Source organism: Adiantum capillus-veneris, chromosome 26, assembly GCF_014529385.1.
Source record: "Adiantum capillus-veneris isolate H3 chromosome 26, ASM1452938v2, whole genome shotgun sequence".
NCBI classification, from domain to species: domain Eukaryota; kingdom Viridiplantae; phylum Streptophyta; class Polypodiopsida; order Polypodiales; family Pteridaceae; genus Adiantum; species Adiantum capillus-veneris.
Genome location: NC_140956.1, coordinates 77034197 through 77049006, shown reverse-complemented (window position 1 = coordinate 77049006; position 14810 = coordinate 77034197).

Sequence of the window (14810 nt, the reverse complement as noted above, 5' to 3'; positions counted from 1 at the left end):
GTGTGCAAGCCACAAATGGCTCCAAGCACACAACAAGCCTAAACTAGTAAGATCAAAGATGACGATGGTGTGTCACTCACCGCTCTACGCTTGCTGTCGTGGAGGATTCCTCGCCACGAAGAAGAGGGAGACGCCGCTACGCCGCGCTCAACCGCCTTATCGTCATCGTGCCGCCGCAATGCTCTCTCTCTCTCTCTCTCTCTCTCTCTCTCTCTCTCTCTCTCTCTCTCTCTCTCTCTCTCTCTCTCTCTCTCTCTCACGCATACACACGCACACAAGGAGATGAAGAGAAGAAGATGGAGATGGAGCAAGAGCACTCTTCAATTGCACAAATGAGAGAATGAGTGAATTTTAGGTTTAGTTGACTTTTATATGAGCTTGCCCCATTCACACTTGGGCGCCCATGCTTAGCCAACTAATTCCTTGAATGTTCCAGTTAGAGTGTGCCTCTCATCGGCGATCACTCTTACCCTTTTCCTATTGGACCGACAAGCCCGGTACTTGACTCTACCAAGTAAATAATAGAACGTCCGTCGTAGGTGATAGGGTGTCCGGGAGGGTTAACATGCCCCCCTTCCTGATGTAGATTCCATCCTCGGAAGCTATTGAGTTGAAGCTCGTTCGTCGAGGTGGAAGACAATTTGAGATGAATGTCCTTAGCCTTCTTCAATCACTGCAAAATCAAACAACATTGGCACAGTAATTGCAGTCTCATACACAATTAAAAAGCATATGCATTTTTAGGTAGACAAGTTGATTGGTAATAGAATTTTAAACCATTTGTTAGCAATAAACATTCAATTGCAATATAATCAAATGCATAAACATATGTAAAGGTAAAAAATTAAACAAGTCTGGGGTCGCTAATTTAACGATCGAGAGCCACTAGAGATCGACTATTAATACCATGGGTAAGCTTCTCAATTTTCTCTGGTCAATTAATTTTTTATTGCGAGAGCCAAGTATTTTATGTCCGAGGACTGACTAGAGGCTATACCAAGAAGACCTTGTAGTTAGGCTATGATAAAAGAATTTTCTCATGAAATCATCACCTGACTGATTACCTTTTTTTTGACCCCCCAAGGTCTTTTCACAGTGATTCAATTTTGATGTGTGTGCTTATTTTGTTTGCCTTGGGTTTTTTGCTTTTCAAGGAAAAGTGCCCACACTAGGAACCTCTAGGGCTCTAGAACCATAGGCGATACATGTGAGTGAAGTACCCAATCAAGCTGAGATTTCTCTTCCAGCTTAAGATTTTACATTGTGGCGCTTTGATTTTTTTTTTCGTTTTCAGCATTTTAATTTTGTAACTTTGGGGGGTCATATAATAGTGTTACCCTCCCCAGGCTCATCACACTAGTAAACTCCCTTTATAATACTTAAGCTAAAGGTCAATAGGGACTAAGCCCACTAGAAAGCCCTAGTACATTTCACACAATGCTGCCTAAATCGGATTAAGAACCTAAGTAACCATTGATTATTAGGAAGGCATTCCCCATGGTATTAAGAGAAGATCTCTAACACCTAGCTTGGTCAAACTGGCTTAGTCGGACTGCTTGATTTTTAAACCTAGACAAGTGATTATGACAAAAAATTACATTGAATTTAATGTTTTATACTAAGCAAATGCGTTGAATATTATGCTACCAATCACAATTAAAGCAGACAAACATAGATGCAAAAAAGATAAGGGACAATGCTAATGGACAAGAAACACATGTTTGTGTTGATGATCACGCTTGATTTGAAAAGTGGATGAGAGAAAGATTCTATGAAGTTCCAAATCCTAACCACAGCAACACGTTCCTGTACACACAAGGAAACACAAAGATGCCTCTAGGAGGCACATCAGTGGGAAAAAAGAACTTTGCTAATCACTCAACTCTAAAACAGAAACACTCCTATTGTAATAATCCTACCTACCCTCCATCACTCGAGTGATGAGGATCAAAGGTATTTTATGACAGGTTTTTGTTTTAGTGTACCGGATGTGAATGTGTAGGTCTGGGTCAATGTTTTGACTTTTATTGTGCATACGTGTTTGCTAATTGCTCTTGCTCTTTATTATTTTTGTTTTTTGTGAGTATAAGGCTTTATATATACATTCCCTAAGATTGGGAGATTGAGAGGTCAGGGAGGAAGGTTGAGAGGGGAGTGAGTGAATGATGACTGTTAGCAAACACTCCCCCCCTCCTTGGGTAGATCATATCATTTAAAATGTGCTCGTCACCCTTTGAAACCAATTGTTCAAATTTGTTATGGGTGAAGGCTTTAACCAATAGTTTTCGATCGCCCTATGCTTTTCATCTAGTTGCAAGGGTGGTAAGGTACTCTCCCAAGATCGAACTTAAGTGGTTCATCAGGTGATTCTTGAACATTGGGAGGTGTGGATTCCTTTGTAGCTTTATGGAGGTCCACTATTGTAGGTGGAGGCTGTGGGAAGCTTTTACCTCTATGGATGCATTACATGAGGAGCTAGAAGCTTAACGGGACTCTCCCCTTCCTGAGCTAGGTGGAACAAATCATTCTTTCTTCGGTACCCAAACTAGAACTGGAGCGGGTGTGTAGCATTCTGTGATTTTTTTCTTTCTACGATCATCAATTCGTTGTGGAGCTACAGAATTGGGCGCACATGGGTCAGGTGACAGGTAAGAAGACAATCTACATTTTGGCACCCAGATTTGATCATTTCCTTGATAGTAGCCTTGGGCTTCCAATAGTCCTTTGGGAATCCACCACCACGTTTCCTTACATTTTTTGGGGCGAGTGGGACGTTTCTTACAAGGCTTCTGTTTTTTAGTACTAGCTATGGTCGCTAAAGAATCTTTAGAGACCCACTTGTATGTTTTCTTCATTATATTAGGATGAGTCTTGTCAGAAGCTATATGCATTGCTTGTAGCATATTTAAGGGTACGGGCATTTCATCCCCCTCAGGTGTTACCCAGGTCGTCCCCCTATTCCTCCAAGTGTCTATGGTTGCTGCTAGGTGGACCCAATCCACATTGTCTGACTCAGTCATCCTAGGTAGTACATCCATATAAGGAGAATCTTTCCCAACATCAGTGTTCACTTTACACGTGTAACAATACTGTATTGGGGCCGAGTGAACTGTGGTGTCAGATCTATGATCAATTATAAACCTGTTTCCTAGAGGATGTGCTCGACCAGTTACAAGATCCACTCGAATGACAGAATCTTGGAACTGCAAGTAGACATGGTTTTTAGACCAAGCATGCACCATTTTTGCTTCCCTCATAAAAGGACGTCCTAAGATCATCTCCGATGCCATAGTGTGCTTGGAGAAATCCATAACAATGAAGGTAATCCTTATTTTATGTCCAAAGACCTTGATCTTGAGATCTTCTAGCATCCCAATAGGTTTAACAATAGACCCATTGGCCATCTTCACTATTATGGTTGTGGTTGCAAGGTGAGGTCTTCCCATAGTTTCCCATCAATTTTTAGTCACAATGCTAACCCCAGCACCACCATCAAGGATTCCCTTCACAATTATTACCTTAGTAGTGATTGGTATGGTCGCATTGGATTCATCACCCTCAAAGTATCGTCCCAACTTGTTAACAGGTATTTCTATAACAAGGTTCTCATCTAGGTTGGGTTGTGGATCTAAGTGTTCCTCCTCTATTGGCATCTCCCCAGCTCCATCCATTTGGGAAAATTGTGGTAGCCCAAACAGTTCTCCATTGAGGAAGGCTTGAAGAGCTGAGACTAGCTCGGGGTCTTTATATAGTTTGGACATGATGGTGGTTCTAACTTCTGAAGACATGAAATCCATCAATTTGGCAATGTTTAACGACACCTTTTGGACTTCAGTCCCTTGACGTGGAGAAGATGGGATCTCCATTTCTTCGATAGAATCAGGTAGTCCCTCTGTAAACATTCTTTCCATCAAGAAGTGAGTACGCCCACTTTCCCATGACTTTAAGTCACTTTCTTCTTGGATGACACTAGGTATGGCTAAGGGTCTATGGACTTGGTGAGGTTGTTGTTGCGTAGGGAACACAGTGTCTACAATCTGGATCTGCCTAGGTGCTAGTTCTAGATCCCTTTGGGTATCTTCTACCAAACTCCTTAATGGCTTGACTCGCTCGATCTCCTCTGTAGGGTTTGGATAAGTTCCTATCTTCTTCTTGGATCCCTGCCATTGTGGCTCATGAAGATCTTCCTTGTTGGTTTCTATCTTAGTGGACGTTTTGGTCTCCATGGTTTCACCTGAATTAGAATCCTCTTTAGCGTCATTCATATATACGGGGTCGTCACCAGTCCCTATGTTGGTCTTATAATTGGGGTTTGACTTCGCTGCTTTTTGTGATCTCTTCCTTCGTGTTTTCTACTTTTTCTGAGATTGGGCAAATGATGCTGTGTCTCTTTCCTCAAGAATATAATTTTGTTTTTGGAGCATCGATCATGTGAGTATGTTTACTAGTACCACATGTGTACTTTGTGATGGCTCCTCGGTAACTTCAATCAAGTTTAATGGCGTGATCTTCGGTGCATTTGGATTATTTGGAAATTGGGCAATCAAATTATCTATGCCACATCGATTAAACATGAGTATCGGCATTGTAGACATGCTCGCTTGATTGGTTTGCATTAGTGTGGCGTTCTTTTGTAGCCTAATAGGACACTCGGCTACACGATGTGGACCTCCACACTCATAGCATTGAAGAGGTGGTCTCTTAGCATTGTAATTCATATTTTGGCCTCTTGCAACAAGAGCAGCTACTTGATATATAGGTTTGACTTGTCCCCAATAGTCCTCCATGTAGTATTGTGGACTTTCTTCAAGCACATTCATCCCATAGGCAATATTAGGATCTATATCTTCCTCACAGCCTTCCAAACAAGCAATAGATGACTCACAACCTACTTGATTCACATAAGTGATTCTCGGATGTGGTGGTTGCAGTCCTAGCACTGGAGGTGGTAAGGGTGTTGTTTGAACAACATTTTGGGCCCTAGGGACCATGTGTTGTGTTGTTTGTTCAAGAGGTGGGGCTGGCATCAATGCAGGCACTCGAGGTGTGTCTGTCCATGCTAAGGTTGGTCTATTGGCCATCGCGCGCTTAAATACTATGCAATCCTTAGCTTAATGACCATACCTCCCACAGGCATTTCAATTCCCATTGAATTTTACTCTAAAAGTAGGGCATTCACTGGTACTATGTGGTCCATAGCATATTGAGCACCATTGTTGCTCCCTTCTTGGATACATATGATTGTTTTGCGGAGCACGATTGTCTCTAAGACTCTCTTGAATAGCCTTGGTGAGATCTACTAAAGTCATCTCATATATCTTTGGCTCCCTAGCAATAGGCTTTAGGGTCATTTGTTGATGCCCTGATGCTTGGGAGCTAATAGATTTAGGCTCAATAGACACTCTTTCTCCTTGAATCATTAAATTATCCTCCAATTGGATCGCATTGGTGGTGACTGCTTCCCAAGTGGTGATACCTCTAATGACTAGGCCATTGTAGATATCCTCATGTCGTAACCCCCTAATGAATCTATCAAGAAATTGGTTATTGTTGAAGCACTCATTTGGATTACAATGAGAATTCAAATGCTTCAAGCGACTAATAAAATCTCTCACTGACTCTCCTTCCTCTCGTTGGGCTTTCTGGAGCTGAAAGGCTACACCCCAAAACACTCCCTCTCGTATGTATTCTTTCAAGAACAGTCTCCTAAGAGTAGTGTAAATCGTTTTTCTTCCACCCTTAGGGTTCTATACCAATCCCCAGCCTTTCCACTTAAGGTTAGGCTTAAAGCATTACTCTTATGCAGGTCATTGTGTTCTCCTAGAGAAACACATATTTGTTCAAACACTTCGATATGCTTTCTCACATCCCCGTCTCCACTAAATTTTTGTGTGAGCTCGGCTTACTTCTAGTCTCTCTATCAGGCGTGCTGCGCATATTCTCAGCAATAGATCGACCAATAGCTTGAGAAAATGTTGCCAAGTCACCTAAGTGAGCAGGCACCGTGGGTGAAGGTGCTCCAAAGACTACATGTGGAGTAGGTATTGGCATTGGGCTTGGCGCATAGGAAGCCCTTGGGTTCCACGTTGGGTACGGTGTTGTGCCATGTGGTGGCCCAAAGTTCATATGTGTGGCCCTAGGCATAGCAGACATCGGATGTGACATGCTAATGCTAGCCGGTATAGTCCCATGGAAATAAGAACTTGGGTGTTGTGGTTGTTGAGCATAGGTTGTTGAAACAATGGGAGGAGTAGGGACTATATGAGTGCGGTGACCCATAGGTGCATACGATTAGTACACACTTGTAGGTACTGTTGCAGGCATTGAGCTACCAGGTAGTGGTGCTTTACTAACAAATGAGGTTCGTGGCGTGTTTCTTGGCATGCCCATCATTGGGGTAGGCATGGTAGCCGTGGTGTCATCAAGGGAAAGATGAGCTAGACTTGGAAAGGTAAAGCTATCACTTGTGGGCTCAGATTGCACTAAGACCCCTGGAGAAACAACATATGGGGGATCCATCGGACTTACCAAGGGAGTCTCCATTTGCAATAAGGTCGGTTGTTTAGCATTTCCTGTATCCAAGAATCTCATGAGACCCGTTGAAGGCATGTTGATCCCCTTGTTCTGTCTCTGTAACTCGATGACCCTATGGATGACCTCACAAACTCTTTGTTGTTGATCCTCCACACTAGTAGCACCCATTGTGGATTGTAGGACATCTAACCAACCCACATGATAGGTGTGACCTGTGTATAGGTCGGTCAGAGTTTCCGTTTGTAGTTCGTACTCCCAGTTCTCATTTAAGAACGCTCCATCTAGGATTGAGGTGCTAGGGGTGTCCTTTGAGCTAGATGCAATGTTTCTTTCTTGGGGTTGGCCCTTAGCGTTTGCTAAGTCAGGAGCACTCAATTGCTCTCCTAGCAAGGATATTGTCATAGGGGCTTTCGCTTTAACTCTCTTCGTTGCTCCGCCTTGCGTAAGCTCTCAATTTCCTTTTGCCTCGCTGCAAGGATATATCGCTCAACCTCTTGCACTTCGGCAAGCCTTCTACCATTGGGTAATATGACCTCGGAGGGGAATAGCTCTGAAAAGTCAAGAGGTGCAGTGAATGAAGTATTCACATGCACATTCTCTAAGGGAATAGGGTCTACGTTGGTCATGAATGGAGAATTTATTTCCCCACCCCCCTCATTTACATCATCAGTTCCATGTTCGGAGCGAGTGGCTCTACTAAAGGTTTCCTTCAAGCGGCTAAGCACGCTCGGCCCGGACCGCGGGCCCATGGCATGCATGTCTTGGCTTGAGCTATCGGGATTAGGCATTGGGAAACCCTCCATGACGTCGTAGTCAGAGGAAGAGTCACTAGCTACTATGTTCGGGTCTTGGTTTGTACTACCTTGGGTCCCCGCCGAGGGCCCGGAACCTAAAGTAGGTGGATATTGTGAGCTCGCGTAAGTCGAAATTCTCTCTTGTTGCTCCGTCTCTAGCACACGACCAGAGCGCAGATGCATGTGCCTTTGGCACCCTACCAGCGTCGGCGAATAACCTCGAAGGTTAACCGCTTACTTTTTTAGGTGTCCGTTTTCAATAGTTTTTTTTTTAATGTTTTTAAGATCGGTTTTTTTATTAAAGTGTGTGATAGCTCAAAACGAGCATATCACCCAAAGGGTCACGGTGTGCTTTACAGCACAACGTTCGGTCACCTGAAGCTCCGTTGGTCCTCAAAAAAGTCGATTTTTAGCTACGTGTGAAGCTAAAACTCGTAATTTTAAAGGGCGTCTGAGGCCTGAGCCTGAGCGTGAGCTTGGGCTTGGGTCTGGGAGATATTCCCGATCTCGATCCTATCTTTAAATTTATATATATATATATATATATATATATATATATATTTATTTATTTATTTATTTATATTTTTTTAAAATTTCTTTTTGGGATAAGGTCACCGCGGCCTGCGCGCGAGTACACACACACTCTACCTACCTACTTACCACTAATACACCTACTATTACATACTAACACACTTCATTAGTGAAGGGGATCGGGGAGCACCACAGACGGAGAGTGAGAGAGAGAGAAGGAGACACACACACGATGTGGGTGGAGACTCCAAAGAGTGAGCAGCCCCCTATACACTTATGCTATGTATAAGGTATACAAGTCAGTGGGCGCCTAGACTCTGGGCGGCCGGGCAAGGCACATACGCCTATACCCCAACAACCTCCCACTTAAAGGCGACTGTGCCTTTAAGCAAGAGAACCTAGTCTAAAGACTACAAAAGGCGAGAGAAAATCGCTCTCAACCGATGCCCACTGGCTGGCTGTGATCGTGTGCATCCGGCTGTCCTGCTCCCGTGTAAGTCCATACACCACCAGACGTACTGCACACGTACTGCAAGTATGTACGCAATACCTGCATATCTCCCTCGTGCACTATGCCATCATCAGTCAACAAATGACTGACAACCCCAACTGCAAATGCTCCCACTGCAGCTGCGATATCCGGTCTCAAGATCAGCATCTCATACATGAGACCACCGAATGCCGATGCAATGCTAGCGGGCCCTGCTAGCTCTACGGAGCATGCATCAACATATATATCCCTGGAAATAGGCATCTCTGACTGACAAGGCGTGTCAGCCACATGCATCTCCTGACTGTCCACAAAAGACGCATCAACCTGTCGTGCAACCTCAGAGCAAACTAGTTGCTCTAGGTGTCTGCTGGAAGACATATCCTGCACAACTATATCCCCATGCTCACTCTCGAGCATAGAAAGGAATGACTGTATAATCGCTGACATCTCAGTCTCCTCTGCAATCATCCACTGCAAACATGACCACTCAATCTGCTGTGACTCACTAGAGCTCTCATGCTCTAACTCCGTATGCATAGACTCTTGCACAACGTCCTCCTGTCGTGACTCACTAGAGCAAGACCGCTCTACCTGTCTATCCTGCATAGAAGTATCTCGCACAACTGACTCTCTGCTTTGCTTAGTCACTAGCAAAGCATGCATGTCTGACTCTGTCACCTCTCTCTGCGACTGCTCAAGTCGTGCCGCAACTGTGTGCACAACGAGCTCGCTACTCTGCACTCCATGCAAAGCATCCTGCAACCCACAAGCAAAAGAGACTCGCCTGCTCTCTCGCTCTCTACCTGGCTGCGTGATCACAGAGACAACACCGTCTCTCACGTGATCCACATGCAATGGGTAACCTGTACCATTCCTGGCACCTCTCGCAATCACTAGCGAACCCAAATGCATCACAAAATCTCGCTCTCGTAGCGAAATCTGACATCCACTATCCCGTAACTGTCTGACTAAGATCAAATCCCGTCTCAGATCTGGCACATAACGCACATGACGCAGGGTAAATCTCATACCACTGGGCAAGGACAAACATACGTCTCCTGTACCCTCAATGTCATACACAGCACCATCAGCCATGTGTACACAACCAAGTCTCCCACTAGAAAACGTGCTAAACCACTCACGATGCGACGTGACATGGAAAGTAGCATCTGAATCTAGTAACCAATGTGAAGACAATGTGCAATCCGATATGCAATCCGTAGACATAAGATCGTCTGAAGACAAGCTAGATGTAAATGTGACATCGCCGTCACAAGAATACTCAGTAACCACCGTAATGATCTCACTAGCATCTGTCATGCCCAAATCTGCATCACGCATCTGTCGCCTCCGTTGTCTCAAACGCCTAAAACATCGACGCCTAATGTGCCCTCTATGTCCACAATGCCAACATGTCAAGTCTCTATGCCGTCGATACTTGCGTGTGGGACCAATCTCTCCCATGGACATAGAAGTGGGACTAGACTCCCCTGTAGACATGGATGTCGCGTACATAGCATATAAACTCTGCCATAAAGCATGAGTTGTAGTCTCCCTCGAGACCTGCCAGTAAACAGACTCAACCAGATTCAAACAAATCGTAGACACGGCTAACTCATCAAGATCCTGCCAATCATCATCACGCATAGAATTGGGCTTCGCTGATAAACCACGCAAGGGTTTATCCTGCCCCAAATCCGCCAATGCAACAAGCATATGCTCCTTCCAAGCAACAAAATTTGCACCATCAAACTGTGTCAGACCATAACACTGGAAGTCAAGTGAAAAATCAGCTATAATGCTCGCAAAAGAGCAACCGACAATGAGTAGCAAATGTCAACCAAATCAGCCCTAAACTGGCTCGAATTGCATCAACAAAAGTCTGCAAATATGGCTGCAAATCAGCCCCAAAACAACCCCAAATTTCAGCTCTTAAATAGCTGCATAAACAAGTCACAAATGTGTCCCAAATCAGCCTACAACTGAGCCATACATGGACACCTGCAAAAAGGAAACAATGGCTGAAAATTCAGCGCCCAAATAAGCCCTCAAACCTGCCTGTAAACTTGTAAACCTGTAGCTAAAACCTGCTGAAAAACCTCAAGCCATTACTGCTCGAATCTGGCTACCTAGCTCGTAGCCACACAAGCATACATCACAATACTCACTCCAGTGAGTGTGCCAAGATAACTGTACGCCTGTCAAACCCGTGAGCTAATCACCAAGCCCACACTGTGCGGTATCGATGCATACACATGCACAAATCTCCCACCTGCAGAGAACATCGTACGCAAATGCTGAGTGCAACCCGCAATCTCTACCTAGATCGCATAAATGCTACGCATAAAACTCCTGGGAAAATTTCGTCAAAGTTTCGTCAATTAAACGGCCACAAAACCAGTAACCAAACTGACTGCATGCTCAAAACCATGAGCAACCAAAGCGCATCAAACCGTACTCCAAATGCATGCACCAAATCTCCACACTTTGCATACATCATTGCAAACACCTACAAATCTAGTACACAAATATCTGCTCTACCTATGACTGCCAAAAAACATGCTCGAGGCATACATTGCCGAGCTCAAAATGCAATCACATTAGTCTCCGTGAGTATCAAACCACATAAGGCATACATTGTTATTCCCACCTGTGAGGAAACTTGCAGCAAATGTCACTCTCACATCTGAGAGCAAACCATGTGTGGAATCCTCGACACACAATAAACAACTGTTGCTGCAGAAAATTCAGCGTTCAGAATTTTAAAATTCTGATATGACGAGCGCGTCCAGAGCGTGCCAAAACCCCAAGGTAGACTCCTGGATCACATGTATCCGAGTCCGGGTGTAAAAGCTATGCCAAAAAACCTCTGTTTCGACCCAAAAACGTAGCATAAACTGCCAAAAGAGGGCTGAAAATGCAGCTCCTCAACCGTAGCTCGAATGAGGTTTCTGATGGCTAGAATGGCTTCGAAAGGGGGGTAAAACGCCAGGACGTCTGGTGGAAACGCTCTCGGAAAGCTGAATTTGCCGATGCCGAAGTCGAAACCCTGTTTGCACTCTTGAAAGTGCGCGCGCGCGCGAACGCGATTTCGGGAATGAAGCTGGCTCTCCACTGTCGTCGTGACTGTGCACACACGCGCTCCCTCCGCACCTACGCTCTGATATCAATTGAAGGGGATCGGGGAGCACCACAGACGGAGAGTGAGAGAGAGAGAAGGAGACACACACACGATGTGGGTGGGGAGACTCCAAAGAGTGAGCAGCCCCCTATACACTTATGCTATGTATAAGGTATACAAGTCAGTGGGCGCCCAGACTCTGGGCGGCCGGGCAAGGCACAGACGCCTATACCCCAACAATTAGCTCTCACAGATCTACTTCCTACTTACTGTATATTACATTGCACATAACTAACAACCTTAATACTAATACCTTAGCACAGAGAAAACACAGTAACCCATAGTAGCAACACAAAATCCTTCTTCTCAACACACACACCCTCCTTCCCTACCTTTCCTACAATTGAAATTGCACCAGAAAAGAAGCACAGAGTTCCATTCAAGCTTAGTGTATGGCATTCCCCGGCAGCGGCGCCAAAAATGTGCACGTATGTCGCACGTGTCAATGCAAGGAACTTGCCAATACACTGTGTGCGAGCCCCAAATGGCTCCACGCACACAACAAGCCTAAACTAGTAAGCTCAAAGATGGCGATGGTGTGTCACTCACCGCTCTACGCTTGCTGTCGTGAGGATTCCTCGCCGTGAAGAAGAGGGAGACGCCGCTACGCCGTGCTCAATCGCCTCGCCGTCGTCGTGCCGCCACAATGCTCGATTGCACTCTCTCTCTCTCTCTCTCTCTCTCTCACGCATACACACACACAAGGAGATGAAGAAGAAGAAGATGGAGATGGAGCAAGAGCACTCTTCAATAGCACAAATGAGAGAATGAGTCAATTTTAGGTTTAGTTGACTTTTATATGAGCTCGCCCCATTCACACTTGGGCGCCCATGCTTAGCCAACTAATCTCTTGAATGTTCAAGTTAGAGTGTGTCTCTCATCGGCGATCACTCTTACCCTTTTCCTATTGGACCGACAAGCCCGGTACCTGACTCTACCAAGTAAATAATGCAACATCCGTCGTAGGTGATAGGGTGTCCGTGAGCCGTGAGGGTTAACAATAGTTTTTACTAGTTTTGAACAGTCACGTTATTTTTAAAAGTGACTGGCCGCCCACTTATTAGTCATTAAAATAAAGCAAGACAAATAGGAGGCACCCCCAAGTCTGTTAAAATCAGCCCAAAGGTTGTGATCTCTCTCCTCTCTCTAAAAAGCTGCCGCCAACCCCTTTTTCTCTCTCTCCCTATTCTGGTAGCCTCCACTCCATCGGCTATTGTTGAGGGAAAAGCACCTGCTGCCCGGCTATTCCTGCCCACCTCCGAGAGCCTATAAAAGCATCACTAGCGCCCCCTCCCCCGTCAATTTTTTGTTAGCGCCAGTAGAAGGGAGCTCTACTGCTATGGAATCACAAGTGATCGAAAGAAGCCGGAGTATAGAGATCGCTTTTCCGTATTAGGGGCGATAAGTGAAGTTTGTGCATACAATATGATTTGTTGTTTTCGCGTTTGTGTTTTTGCAGATATTCCATCTTAGAGAGGAATCAAGGAGGCTTCAGCCTACGTTCGGGGATTCTGGAAACGAATCCAAAACGGTATGCGGAGCTTCACGCTCTGAGTACAGGTAGGAAAGGAATCTGAGTTGAGAGCTAGTCTCTCAGATTTTCCCAACGGGAAGGAAGCGAACATCGAGTCAACAAAGATCTAGAACGGGGAGGTTTTTGAATGGCGTCAGATTTGTCATTCACAATGTTCAACACACGCCATGTTTGACTCGCAATTTGATTTCAATTGGCATACTTAATGACCGGTTATAAAGTCACTTTCTTCCAGTTGGCAGACTTCATGAGTTGAGTTAAAAACTCATTTTTAATCAGCAATCCTGGCACATATCCAATGGCAACTTGTTGCTTGCTAGTAGTTCTAAAGTTGGCTCTTTATATTCTCTTTATGTGTCTATAAAAAACAAGGCTCTTTTGGTCACTGAGCTACCAAACGTTGCTTTGTTGAATAGCCGGTTGGGACATATGTCCAAGACAGCAATGGAAACTCTTTCTCGTTTGGGTTATTTGCCTACTTTATCTTTTTTTGAATTTCCTTTCAGTGAACACTGTCAGTATGGGAAGCAAACACATGCTTCTCGTAATGTTGACCATGAGAAAGAGAGACAGCCCTTAAAGCTTGTACATAGTGATGTATGGGACCCCATGCCGACTCAATCTCTCGATGCCACATCTTGTTCTGTGAAATTCATAGATGACGCAATACGTAAAACTTGGGTTTATGCATTAAAGTTGAAGGATGAGACGCTCTCTTGCTTTAAGAAATTCTAGTCAAATGTTGAAACTCAATCTCGTAAGAAGCTCAAAGCTTTACGTTCAAACAATGGTGAAGAATACATCCCTAAGGAGTTTGCTGACTTACGTTTGGTTACCTTTAATTGTATATATATACAATTATGAGCCACAAGATCTAATGCGCTACCGTGTGCTATTGAAAAGAAGAGCGCCGACCCTTCCTTGCTCTCTCTCTCTCTCTCTCTCTCTCTCTCTCTCTCTCTCTCTCTCTCTCTCTCTCTAGGTGCGCACATGCACAATGTAATGGTCTGGTTCCGATAAAATAGTGTTGCAAGCCCACCAACACGTCCGCACACCCCTGTACAGCTTCGCCGTCTTCCTCACCGCCGCTATCGGAACATCACTGCTCCGTACTTATCGTTTGACACCGGTAGCATGTCGTTTGCAATGGAGGCTTACATCTCAACCACATAAATCTCCTGATATTGTGGACGTTGAGTCCCGCCATCTTCAATCGGAGCCTTTGGGCGTTCAAGTTGTGCATGTGCGTGAACCTACGGTCAATGCAAGCCAAGAGACCGTTCCCCTTCCATCCGCTGCCTAGGCGCATGTGTGCAGGCTATTTGGGGCTTGCACAGATCTAGACTCCACTCTTCCGCTTCCCTTCACCTTTAGCCTAAGGCTTCACATCCATTCAAAAGATCAATCGCACCCTTTTCTATGTAAGTACCTTTCCAACCTAAACTCCTACTCTAAAATTTAGGTCAAACCCAATAAAGGGCGGCATTTCAGGGATCATTTATCTATAGAGAAGCAGATGTTTCATTGCAAAACTCCATTCGAGCATTAAAAAGTTTCCACTATGTATTGATCATATGAAATGTTGATGCCTTTTGAATTAGTTTAGCAGCCAGTGTATGTACAATTTTCCCCTTGTTTTCGTTGATTTGTTATGTTTAAAAATCACACAAGAACACCTTTTAGAGTTTAACCGAGCTTTACCATGTATGTGATTAGCAATCGCTCTTTTAACATATCCAAATA